The 13,120-nt window shown below is 43.6% G+C and overlaps 1 protein-coding gene across 5 annotated transcripts in view; it reads left to right on the top strand.

Annotated features, from left to right (window-relative positions):
• ZNF536 (zinc finger protein 536) overlaps positions 1-13,120 on the top strand; it is a 457,958-nt gene that overhangs the window by 171,498 nt on the left and 273,340 nt on the right. The gene's annotated exons all lie outside the window — the stretch shown is intronic.

Below are 13,120 nucleotides of genomic sequence, written 5' to 3'. Positions count from 1 at the left end.
GCACATTAGCAGGGAACTGGATCAGAAGTGGAACAGCCAGGACCACAAACCAGCATTCAAACGTGGAACACGGGCATTGCAGGTGGTGGCCAAACTGGCTGTGCCACAACATTGGACCCCTCTGTCAATTTCTGAAGCTGAGATAGACACTGGCGAGGGTTGAGGAGGAAGAGGGGGAAGGCTGTCAGGTGTCTTAGCTCAGTTGTGGTCTGCTTTTGTTTCATTTCTTCTTTTGTTTTCACTTAGCCATCCACCCACCCATCCTTCCATCCATCCATCCATCCACCCACCCATCCATCATCCATCCATCCACCCACCCACCCATCCACCCATCCTTGCAATCGAATGTTCTCAGGTATCTAGAATGGTGACTGGTATATAGCAGTTATTCAGTAAATAATTGTTGGATGGAAAGGTGAGTGATAAGAAATGCATAACACACAAGTCAAGGGTTTTGAGCTGGGAGGGTTTCTTTCCTACCAGTGGCTTGCAGTAGGTTTGCCTGTGAGACTCTCATCACCCCTGCTGGCGTGGTGTTTAGACTTGCTTCTGCTAAAGGGCATCCCCAGTCTTCCTAATCGTGCGGAACTCTCGTTCTAATGCAGTTATCCTTGGGGGAGCATCCTGCCTGATTTTCTTCTTCCTTGGGCCCCATGGAAGCAGACAAGGAAGGAGGGCAATCTAGGTGTACTTTTCTAAATGACTCTTTGATGAACGTCATTTCAGCAAATCTTTGTACACATTCTTAATTATTTCCCTAGGTTTAATTGCTAGAAGTGGAAATGCTGGGTTAAAGGGAATTCACATTTAAAAATCTGAAAACCTGTTGCCAAATTACCCTTCAGGCATATTATGTCAAATTATCCCCCTCCATCCACCTGCACACTGATTGTGACAATGCCTTTTCTTTATATTCCACCAATACTGAGTATTATTTTACAAGGGAATATCAGTTTAATATGTAAAGCATCTCATGTTACTTTTTGTTTCTTAAGCTTAATATATATATATATGTATACCCATATTTCGCATAGATATTTATCTCTATCTGTATGAGGGTATTTCAAAAAGCTCATGGAGAATGGAATTGAAAGATAGGTTTGGTTTGGTGCAAGAAGTTTCGAAGTCCATATGGTTTTTTCATAATTGGCCTTCTCCATGAATATTTTTGATACTGCTTATTTAAATGCATTTCAAAATTTTTGCACCAAAATATGTTTATCATCTTTTAAACTTGAGAGACAGAAAAAGCAGAGAGACAGACAAAGCTCCCACCTGCTGGTCCACTTCCCACATGCCTGCAACAGCTGGGACTGGGACAGGACTTAGCCAGGATCCAGGAACTCCATCCAGGTCTCCCAAATGGGTGGGGAGCCCAGCCACTTGGGAGCAGAGCTAACACTCAAACCCAGGCTCTCTGATGTGGGATGCAAGCATCCCAACTTGTGTCTTAACTGCTGGGCCAAACACCCACCCCTGTACCTATCTTTTAATCCATCTTCCTGTGAACTTACTGCAAAACCTTCATATATTTATATAGATATGAAAATACAGATCTTTGATGGATGTTTGTAATTCTTTTGGTGAAGAATTTGTGCCCTCTGGTTTCCTTTTGGATATTTGAATTTTTCTTTTTAATTGTAGAATCTTTTCCTACTTCAAAGTTATTAACCCTTTGTCCTATACATATCTTGCAATTGTTTCTTCCAAATTTTTCACTTGCCTTTTATTTTTGTACATGATGTTTTTTAATGAGATAAAAGGATTTGTGGTCAAATCTTTTAATCTATTCCTTCACTGTTTGTAGTGTCATGCTTTGAAAATAATTTCCTACCCCACTATTATATTAATATATTCCTAAATTCATCTTCTCATGTATTTATAGTTTTATTTTAAAATATAAATCTTTAATCCGTCAAGTACTGGTTTTGATGTATATTCTTAGAGCAACATTTTATACACGCACATCACACACATATCCTATATTTGTGATTTGTTACTTTGAATGAGATTTTAAAATTATATTTTCCAATTGAGGTATATATAGAGGTAAACTCTATTTACTGTTTCTTAAATTATGAATAAAACAAGTTTGAAATTACTGCAGAGGACTACATGGTGAAAAGTGAACGTCTTGGGGAAATCTCACATCTCCACCCAATCCCACACTCTGCCCCAGAAGCGGTTGTTGTCCAAGGATTGGTGCAGCTCTGTCCACGCACAAGTGCATGCAGACAGAAAGGAGTGCGTGGTTGTCACACACATGGAAATCCCATATGTGCTGACTCCCCACTTGGATTTGTCTTCCTAAGAACACAGAGATCCATTTGTTTCTCTAACACTGAAACAGGCTTTCCAGGATATGGACTTAGATGCTTCCTAAATGACTTACGCTTGGGTCATTCCCGTTCCTTCTGCGATGAGACAAATGCTCTGTAAAAGTTCTGGCACATACCCACATGAGTATTTCTATGAAACAGGTACCTGCGAGGGACGTTGTTACACTGAGCGGTGCCTGCACTTAGAATCTCCCTGGATAGTGCCCAACTGCTTTCCAAAACAGGTGCACCTGATTACAGGTCTGCAGATAGTATGTGAGAGTGGTCAGGCTCCCACACCCTTGCCAACAAATGTAGATGAAGCTCTTTGGCTGTTGACAGGCTGATGCACCAGACACTTTTTTTCTTTTTTTTACAAACATCCTTTAGCATTTTCCTGAAAATTTACTTTTCATTCAGAAATCTTTATCTGGATTCCTCTTAAAATGTCCTCTTTATATTTTTTTGCACATTTTGTTGAACTACTTATTCCCTGGCTTAATATAAAAGGGCTCTTACATATTAGCATCCAGTATGTGTGTGCCTCTGTGGCAGAAAAGTTGAAAACATTTTGATATTGTCTTTTGATTAAGGGCATGAGAGTTCTCTTTGCCAAAGGTTCTGAAAACAAAAGCTACTGCATTTTTATTGACAACTTCTTGGTTGTAACATTATTTGGGGGTTAAGTAATTTTGTGTGCAGTGTTTCATGCAAAGCAGGTTCAGAAGTTGGTAGCCCATTCCCAGGAGGTCTGCTGGCCAGTCTGCTCCTCCATTTCGGAGCTGACACATCACTTGGTCAAATCCCTTTGTCACCGTGGGGCCTTTTGTCTGCCAGGTGCGGCAACTTACTGTCCATTCCCATATACAATCCTGGGATTCCCACTGCTGTAATTTTGATGGGTTTGCACCTGCTGAGCACATGCCCTCTCCTTGTTTTCCTGGAGTTTGTGGGGCAGTTACTGCATGTGTTTCAGATAAATTTCACATTCCACTTGCTAAGTCTGATAGATGATCCTATTGGAAATTTGACTTGCATTTTTGATTAGCTTAGTAGGAACTTACACATTTTCACTGTCATTTTTTCCATCCATGAACATGGTGTACCTCATCATCTCTTCAGATCTTATTTTATGCCCTTCCATAAAGTTTTATGTTTCATTTTATGTGGGTCTTTTCCATTTCTTATTTACTTCTGGGTATTTGAAATTCCCTCTGGTAATTACAATTGGATTTTGATGTTCATGAAATGATTATTTTCAGTACATTGATTTTACTTTTGACATCTTACTGCACACTTATCAGTACTAATAGTTTCTACTTTGTTTTTTGGATTTTTTTGTATAGTTATCTTTAAGAGTTAATAATGACAGCTTTATCAGTTCCTTATCAGTCATCATATTTTATAAATTTTTTCATCTTTTGAAAAATTCAGATTGTTTGCGTTGGCTAAAATTTCTACAACAGTGTCTTCTTGCTAACTTTTATAGGAATGCTTCCAATATTTTGCCATCAAATATAACTTGTAATGTAGACCACTTATCTTTTTATAAATCAGGAAGGAATGTTGAGATTTTTCAAGTACTTTTGGGACATTGTTAATCTAATATGGTTATTCTCTTATAAGATATTAATTTAGTGAATTAGATTTCCCATTGTTGAATTAATCTTGAATTATTGGGGTAAGCTCCAGTTCTCTTTGATGAACTTAATGCTATTATACTATGGGGTTCATTTCATTCTTTTTTATTTTTATTTTTTAAAGATTTATTTATTTTACTTGAAAGGCAGCTTTACAGAGAGGCAGAGAGAGAGAGAGAGAGAGAGGTCTTCCATCTGCTGGTTCACTCCCCAAATGGCTGAAGCCAGGAGCCAGGAGCTTCCTCCGGGTCTCCCATGCAGGTGCAGGGGCTCAAACACTTAGGCCATCCTCTGCTGTTTTCCCAGGCCATAACAGAGAGCTGGATAGAAGAGGAGCAGCCAGGACTTGAACAGCCACCTGTATTGGATGCCCATATTGCAGTTGGCGGCTTTACTGGCTACACCACACCACCAGCGCCCAGAGATATTCTAACACCTCTGAAGCTCTTGTAAACTATAAGCATAAAACAGACCAGATTTTTTAAAACGACCATTGATTATATTTTACATTTATTCCATGGTTATCATTTCATTCAGGTATTGCACTTTGAGTCCTATCTGATCATTTTTCTTAGGTAGTTGCTTATTTTTTGTTGTATTTGTAAGTTTAGTGGTATAAGGTTTTTCTGTATTGTAATTGTTAAGAATTCCACTTTGCATCTGAGTTTATGTTCCCTTCCTTTGTCCTATGTGTATGTGTGTGTGCGCGCGTGTGTGTTTTCTTTCTTAATTCTTTTCCATATTGCCACATTTATTTTCTTGGTATCTTCAAAGAGCAGTCTCTCTTAGGGCGTTGGAGATAGGAGAAGGAGAGTGTTCTATTTGATGGATTTCTGCTAATATTCTTTTGAATCCCTTCCTTCTGCTTTTCTTGGGTTGTTTTTGCTCACCCCCATCCTCTTGAATTGAAGGCTTTTACTCCATTCGTTTTCAATGCCTTTCCATTTCTCTTCATTACACTGAAGGTCATAAGCTTTCATTTAACTGCTATATTAGCCACTTCCAAGAATTTTGGTTTGCTTGTTTTGCTACCATTTTGTTTTTAGTTTGATTCTGAACAGGTGTGAAATAAGATTTCTATGCTTTGGAAATCCATTGAGGTATTTTTGTAGGTATGGTCTAATCCACAAAACATTTTAGAATGTTGCATGAGTGTAAATAATTTATATTTTCCACTGGGTGTAGAGTTAAGTTGCTATATTCTTATTTTTAAAACCTACTTTCCTATGAATGGCTGAGGAAGAGCCATTCCGTGACGGATTGACAATGCTCCAGTGTTTGCATTATGTATCTTCAAGCTTCATTCGTGGGGACATGTGGTTCTCGGCTGACTGTATCTTGCAGTTCTTGACAAATCAAACCCTCTTTTGGAATAAAAATCTCTTTCACCTTTTAATGTTTTGGCCTTGAATGACATCTTATCTTATACTAGTAGTGTAATACATTCTTTCATTTTATTGGCATTGCTTTATTATGCCCTTTTCATTCCTGTATTTTCAACCTTTGTGTGTAAACTGAATTTCACATTTAGCTCAATCCAATGTCTCTTTTGTACATGATTGTAACCCATTAACATTTAGTAGGTTGACTGACATGGTTTCATTCCTGCTATCTAAATTTATGTTTTTTATTGTCTATTAAGTGTGGCATATCAAGTTCTATTTACTCCTTCTCTCTTTTATTATGAGGATTGCATTTTCTTTGTTCCATATTCTTTTTTGATTTACCAAACACTCACCCATGATCTGTTCCTGTAGTGGACACATTTCCGTTCTAGCATTTATGTTTGAATTTGTGTGTGAGTGTGTATGTGTTTGCATTCAGCATGCCTGTCCTTCCTGGAACAAGACAAACGCTCTAGCAAACTTTTTACTCTGTCTTTCCACCCCAGTCCCACCTCCTTTCCCTTTCTTTTATGTGACTTTTGAGCAAAAATATTATGCACTACCGATTATTTAGGGTTAGGTATAAATTTTTATTGACATTTGATTCACTCTTAATTTGCATTTTTTGCTTCCTTCGGCCCTCAATGGTTTTAGAGAGAGCGTGAATCCTTTTGTGTCTGAAAATGTGTTATTTTTATCTTGAAGATTTTTAAAAGAGATTTATTTTATTTATTTGAAAAGTGGAGAGAGAGAGAGATCCATTCACTGGTTCACTCCTCAGATAGCCACAACAGCCTGGGATGGGCCAGGTAGAAGCCAGTAGCTCCATCCAGGTCTCCTATGTGGGTGGCAAGGGCCCAAACACTGGGGCTGTCTCCCACTACCTTCCCAGGTGGATTAACAGGGAGTTGGATCTGAAGTGGAGCAGCCAGGACTCCAATTGGCATTGCAGGCAGTGGATTAACCCATCATGCCAGAACACCAGCCCTAGAATTCTAAGTTTAAAGTCACTTTCCTCAGCCTTTTGAAAATCCTGCCTGTTTTGACACATTCAGTGTTGTTAGTGAGAAGTCGGCTGGCATTCCAGTTCTCATTCCCTGTGATAAGCTCTTTCTGCTTCTTCTGATAACTTTTGCCCATTTGTTTGCAATTTGGAAGTTTCTTCTGATGTGACAGTGTGTAAATTTTGTTTCCAGAAGTTTTCCCAGCACCTAGGGAATTCTTTCAAATTTAACTCTTCATTTTTTTCCAGTCTCTAGCTACTCTTTTTGTTGTCTTTTTCATTTATAAACTGGAAATCTTCTTAGGTTTAATTTTTATAAATTATTAATTAAGTAATTAATTTTTATTTTATTTGAAATGGCAGGAGAGAGAGAGGGGAGAGAGGGGAGAGAGGGGAGAGAGGGAAGAGAGGGGAGAGAGAGAGAGAGAGAGATCTTCCACCTGTCAGCCCACAAGAGCCAGGGCTGACCAGGCTAATCCCAGGAGACTGGCACTCCACCCAGGTCTCCTAGGTGGGTAGCAGGAGCCCAGGTGCTGGAGCCGTCACCTACTGCCTCCCAAAATGTGCGCTAGCAGGAAGCTGAAACGAAGGTGGAGCTGGGACTTGAACCCAGGTACTCCGACATGGGATGTGCACATTTTTCAAGCAGTGTCTTAACTGCCGAACGCCCCACCCCAACACTCTTCCTGTCATCATCACCATCATCATCAAGTGGCTCCCTGTTCCACTTAGAGCACTTGTACTGGATTGCACCTTCTTTTTTGTTTGTTTGTTTTTTTAAAAAAGATTTATTTATTTACTTGAAAGTCAGAGTTACACAGAGAGGAGAGGCAGAGAGAGAGAGAGAGAGATTGGGATCTTCCATCCGCTGGTTCACTCCCCAATTAGTCGCAGTGGCTGGAGCTGTGCCGATCCCAAGCCAGGAGTCAGGAGATTCTTCCACGTCTTCCATGTGGGTGCAGGGGCCCAAGCACTTGGGCCATCTTCTACTGCCTTCCCAGGCCATAGCAGAGAGCTGGATCAGAAGTGGAGCAGCCAGGACTAGAACCGGTGCCCGCCCATATGGGATGCCAGCACTGCAAGCAGCAGCTTTACCTGCTATGCCACAGCGCCGGCCCCAGGATTGCACCTCCTTGTTGTTGATTTTTCTCCTTGATGTGCACTTCAGTGTGTGTGTGAGCATGTGCACAACTTCCACATCAGAAATTTGTCTGGGACCACGTCTATTCAGATTTTCAGATTTTCAGCTGAGATTTCTAAAAACTACGTATAATCAAAATCCGTGTTTCCAACACCTTTATTCTTTCTTGTCTGATTGCTGCATTTCCAAGCAGCCATTTCTCTTTTATTGGGTGGCGTGCTCTTTTTTTCTTTGTAGGGACACGAGTTTGCATTTGTAATTAAATTGTTCTTGTCCTGTAAATTCCTTTTGTTTCTTCTGGGTTCATCTTGGTTCTTCTTTTGTGTGTGTTTTTAGCTTCCCCAGCGTGTCCAGGGATTGTTGGTATTGATGAAGAGAGGACTGGTGGCTCTGGGAGGGCGACCGTGACTTTCCCAGGCTTCCCCAGTGCGTGGGAGAGCTGCCGGCTGGCTCCTGGCTGCCGGGGGCGGGGCTCCAGATTCACTTCACGCATGTGGGAGGGGCAGGCAGACAGGACAGCACACCCTGGGCCTTGTCTGCCTTCCTCCCGCTCTCCGCAGTCCATCTGGCTTCCTGTCTGCTCCCTACCCTATCAGAAAGGATGCACACATCTCCTATCTGAATGCCGCTTCAAGTCCTGGCTGCTGCACTTCCAATCCAGTTTCCTGCTAATGCGCCTTGCGAGGCAATGGAATATGGTGCCCGTGCTTGGGCCCCTGCAGCCACGTGGGAAACCAGGATGCAGCTCCTGCCTGCCGGCGTTAGCCTGCCCCAGCCCTGGCTGTTGCAGGCATTTGGGGAGTGAACCAGAGGATGGGAGATTTCTCTCTTTCTTTCTGCCTTTCAAATAATGAAGAGAAATGATTTTTTTTGAAGAAATGACTGTAACTCACCCTGCTTCATTTTTTCATCAGTTGATTCCTGTCTTTCAATCTCCACATTTCATGCTCTTTGGGGTGAGGTTGACTTCCTACCCCTCTGTTTGTGATTCTGAGTTGCTCTGGATCAGCTAGTTTGTTTCAAGTGCTTCCCTCCGAATATATCGGAGACCTTTTTTTTTTCTTCTACTTCTCTCAATTCGATCCCACCCTTTTTCCATCTTTCAGGAATATTGTACTATTTCTGGCATGCTGATCACTCCCTTTCTTGATCCCTAATGCCAGTAGGGAATTACTTTATATGAAAAAAAATCTATGCCATTTACAGAGATTTTGGGAACAATGAAAGAAGTTAGATGTACTCAGGTTTTTTTTTTCAGATTTTTTAAAATTTATTTTACAGGTAGAGTTATAGACAATGAGAAAGAAACAGACAGAGAGAAAGGTCTTCCTTCTGTTGGTTCACTCCCCAAATGGCCGCCACAGCTGGCGCTGCGCCGATCCGAAGCCAGGAGCCAGGTGCTTCTTCCTGGTCTCCCATGTGGGCGCAGGGCCCAAGCACTTGGGCCATCCTCCACTGCCCTCCAGGGCCACCTCAGAGAGCTGGACTGAAAGAAGAGCAACCGGGACTAGAACCCGGCGCCCATATGGGATGCCGGTGCCACAGGCAGAGGATTAACCAAGTGAGCCACGGCGCCGGCCCCAATGTACTCAGTTTTCTACCTTGATAAAATCTACTGCAGATTATGCTTAAATTTCGACTCTGTTTGAATATTCAGTAGGGTTTCTAGATGGTCAAGCATACCTTTAGAAGGCAATTTTTTTTTTCTGTTTCCAACATTTACAGCTCTTACCCAAGTTTCCTTGCTGATTACATGGGCTGGAACTGCCATATAATAGTTTAGGATTAGGGTGATGGGGGTCTTTACATCTTCAGCTTATTTTTAATGTTTATTAACATTGTCCCTCGTGTTTTACCGTAGGCATAATTGTGGGTTGCTTTGAGATGGGTATTTTAATTATTTTGGTATCACTATGGATTTTTTAAAATTGTAAATGAATACCCAGTTTTGCTAGAGGCCTTTCAACATGTATCAGAATGATGGGGTGGCCCAGCATGCCGGATGTCTGAGTATTGCGTCATTGTTTCTGACACCCAGGAAGCCTTCCTGGGGGAGGTGGGCTCAGGAAGGACCTGTCTCTGGCCAGCTCACTGTGGCCTTTCTTCTCCGCTTCCCTGTTGATGTGCCTTTGTCTACTCTTGCTGTGCTGTGGGTGGAGCCTGGCTGAGAGGAAATTAACTTCACGCCCTTGATTCCACCGACGCTGTGTTAGGCACTCAGCAAGCAGTGGTTGGGCTGAATGGGACTATTTAGGCTTCTAGGGCTGTAAAAATCCACATGTCCCAGGAGAGAGACGAAGCTCGTGGCCACTGCGTGAGATAACGACTTTATTCGTTCACTTTCATCACATGTTGGAGACATCAGCATGGACACTTGGCGCTGGCCCCAGGGACTTGCTGAGATGGGACAGTGCTGGCTGCTGGGGAGGTGGGGACATCGCCTAGGCTTGGAAAGACTCCGTGATGGCAGAGCAACTCAGAGACAACCGTCTGCAGCCTGCAGCCCTCCCTAAGCACTGCCTGTGGGAACCACATTCAGAAACACGCGTGCAGTTCCAACACTTTCATCACCACGTGGCTATTACGGCCGCTGCTATCTAAAGTCTGATTTGATCCTAGTCAAGGCAGATACGTGGCCAGGTACCCAAACATTTTAAAATAAGAAGGAATAAAAGTGTTACAGGTTGGGCTCTGTGGAATGAGGGTACATTTTCTTCATTTAAATTTTCTCTCTAAAAATAACTGTGCTTTTCTGCTTAGAAAAATGACACATGCCCGGGAAGTAATTTGGAAAATTCCGTAATAGCATTCAGAAGAAATTTAGTGCCCCCTCCAAAACAATATTTTGGTATGTTTCCTTGCATTGTTTTCTATACATTTGTGCTTCCCTTTTCAGAATTGGAAGCTAACGGTAATCAGAGCTTGATGTCTCGCTGAGAGTCCTATCACAAGCATCTTCCCATGCTCTGAGGTGGTTTTGGGAAGCCAGATCCTTAATGCATTATACTACCCAGCAAATTAGTGTAACTGCTCCCCGGCTCTTGGACATTTGGGGCATCTGTGACTTTTTGTTACTATAAATGGCACGCCAGTACAATTCTGTCTGATAGCATTCTAGTTCTGGGAGTGGAACACTGAGTCATCGTGTTATAAATATTTTGAGACTATATCATCCCAAACTGCTTCCTGAAAAAGTGTACCAATTTCCATTCTTCCTGATGCCACCTAAGACCATCCCTTATCTGTGATTGGCAGCAGCCATTGTCACACACACACACACACACACGCACACGCACACGCACACGCATAGACGTGCCTGTGTGTGTCTGGCCAATTTTACAGTAGATGATGAAGGTTGTTTCTGTTGTTTTACAACAGTTTCTACCCAGGACAGATTACATAAAGGAAATCCAGACAAGAAGGAACCTGAAGGAGTAAGAAGGAACCTGGAGGAGTTTTGGCCTGGGTCCGAGTACAGGCAAGGAGTTCAGTTCCCCACATGTGCTCACATCTGGGGAGGCTCCTCTCACTGCAGCTCACCCCACCCAGGCAGGACTCCTAACGGGTCCCCTGCTCCATGGTGTCCTTGCCAGGCACGGAGAAGCCATCAGCAGCCCGGGGAGCTTAGTGAAGGGGAAAGAGAATAGAGAAGCCGGAGGACAGAGTCCTCACCAGGGCTCTTCCCGGGGGCTGGAGGAGGGACCGGCTTGTGACAGGCGGCCTGGAGATGAGTCATGGCCCGGCGCTCGCAGGGGTTGAGGGCAGGCCGGGGAGCTGGGCACCGAGGGTGCCGGGCGTGTGTGGGGCCAGCCTGCGTGCCACACTCCCAGCGATGTCCCAGGCAACTGCTGTGCGTGGCTGCGAACAGAGTGTGGCTTAATGCATTTAACAAGCTAATGTTTGTGCTCTTGGGCCCTGTGCACATTTAAGAATTAATTAAATCCTTTAAGGAAGTCATTTATGTTTGAGACCAAAGAAGATACTCAGGGGCCAAAACAACCCCGAAGAAGAAGGTCCAATCACAGCTCTTACGCCTGGCAGGTCCCGCCAGGCGACTTCCTAACCCGCTGATTGCCAGAGCCCAGTGCACAGATCCTGTTAACCCATTCTCTCCAGAAAGCTCCTGGGGAGGCATATTAAACGCGAGTTATTTTCAATTTCATCTAAGGTGTCTCTATCCAATGCAGTTACTTCAAAGTCTGCAGTGTGGGATTCGAAAAATCTCTTAGCATCATCAATGTCTTAGAAAAATATATTACCAGGAAGTGGAGCTGCTACTTGTGTGTTAATTACAACAAGGCGGCCGCCGCACACAAAATCTCCAGCGTCGCAAGCACCCGCCCAGGCAATATCAGGAGAAGCAAAGTCTTCTTAAACAGCATCCTAAATTCTCTTCTCTCACCCTTTGAGAAAAAGTGTGGCTCGTTGCGAAGCTAAAGCCCATCTATTTAGTTATTCTTATAAAGATGTCGTGGCTACGTGAATGCTTTCTCTCCTGGAAGGGAATATCTGGTAGGGTTTCAGGAGCCGGCGTCTGAACAGCTTGGCCGTCTTCAGTCTTTGTCTCATGGGGGGCAGGCACGATGACCCACGCAGGCCAGGCCCTGAGTGCCAGGACCTGGGCCATGCCGAAGACAAAGGCGTGGCTTGCGTGTCTGGTTTTTGCCGTCCCTGCTCTTCTTCCTGGGCAGGCTGAGAGTTGTTCCTGTGTGGAAATGCTACTCTTCTTTCTCCTGGACGTGAGGGGAGCATGGGTTCCAGGAGACGAAGCAGACCCCTGACCATGGCAGTCCCGTGAAGGGAATCAAGTCGGGGACAGGGGGAGGGAGGAGAGCCCAGGAGGCACAGAGCAGGAGAAATCCATGTATTTTCAAATGATTTGTTTCCTTAATGGGAAGGAAAGATCGATCAATTCCCATCTACTCAGAACTTCTTAAGAAGACCTTCATCTCCTAGGGCCCAAGGTCCTTCCTGGGTAAAGGGGAAGCTGGGGAGAGTCTGTGTGGACCAGGGAGAAACTGGGCGACAGGATGTCCAAGGAGGCTTCGGGGCAAGAGATACGGGGACCCCTGCCGGAAATAACTCCAGTGTCGGCGTTAGAGGCCCAGCCCCACTCAGTCGCCCCCAGATCTCCAGGAGAAAGCCCTTTGGGGCTCCCGGGGTGTCCTTTTGTACCCCTCTACTGTTGCCAAACTCCTCTGCAGGAGCAGAAGCAGGCTCCAGGCCAGCGCCTGCTGCAGGCAGCAGTGTTCAGCCAGAATTTAATAACATTGTTCTCATTTTATTTATTTTTATAATTACCTTTAATTTAGAGCAAGTGATACAAATTTCCATTTAGGGTAATGATATAGTTTCCCTTTAAATGCATTAAAGTAAAAAATAGTGAATTAATTAAAAAAATATTAGCAGGGGTACAAAAACATGGCAAAAACCTGAAGGCGGTTTATTGCGGTGCGGCTACAGACGGGGCAAGGCCCAGGAAGGTGCTGTGTGATCGGGCACACGAGCTGCAAGGCCCTTTTAGACTATTGCTGTGTTGTTTATTTTTCTGAAACAGGTGAGGGGTCTTTGAGCTGCGGAAGAGTTTAGAATTTGGGAGAGCAGAGCCAGATACATGGACCCCAGAGGTTTTG

This window comes from Oryctolagus cuniculus, chromosome 18, assembly GCF_964237555.1.
Source record: "Oryctolagus cuniculus chromosome 18, mOryCun1.1, whole genome shotgun sequence".
NCBI lineage: Eukaryota > Metazoa > Chordata > Mammalia > Lagomorpha > Leporidae > Oryctolagus > Oryctolagus cuniculus.
The sequence above is the reverse complement of the archived record's forward strand: the minus strand, read 5'-3'. Positions and strand labels throughout refer to the sequence as shown.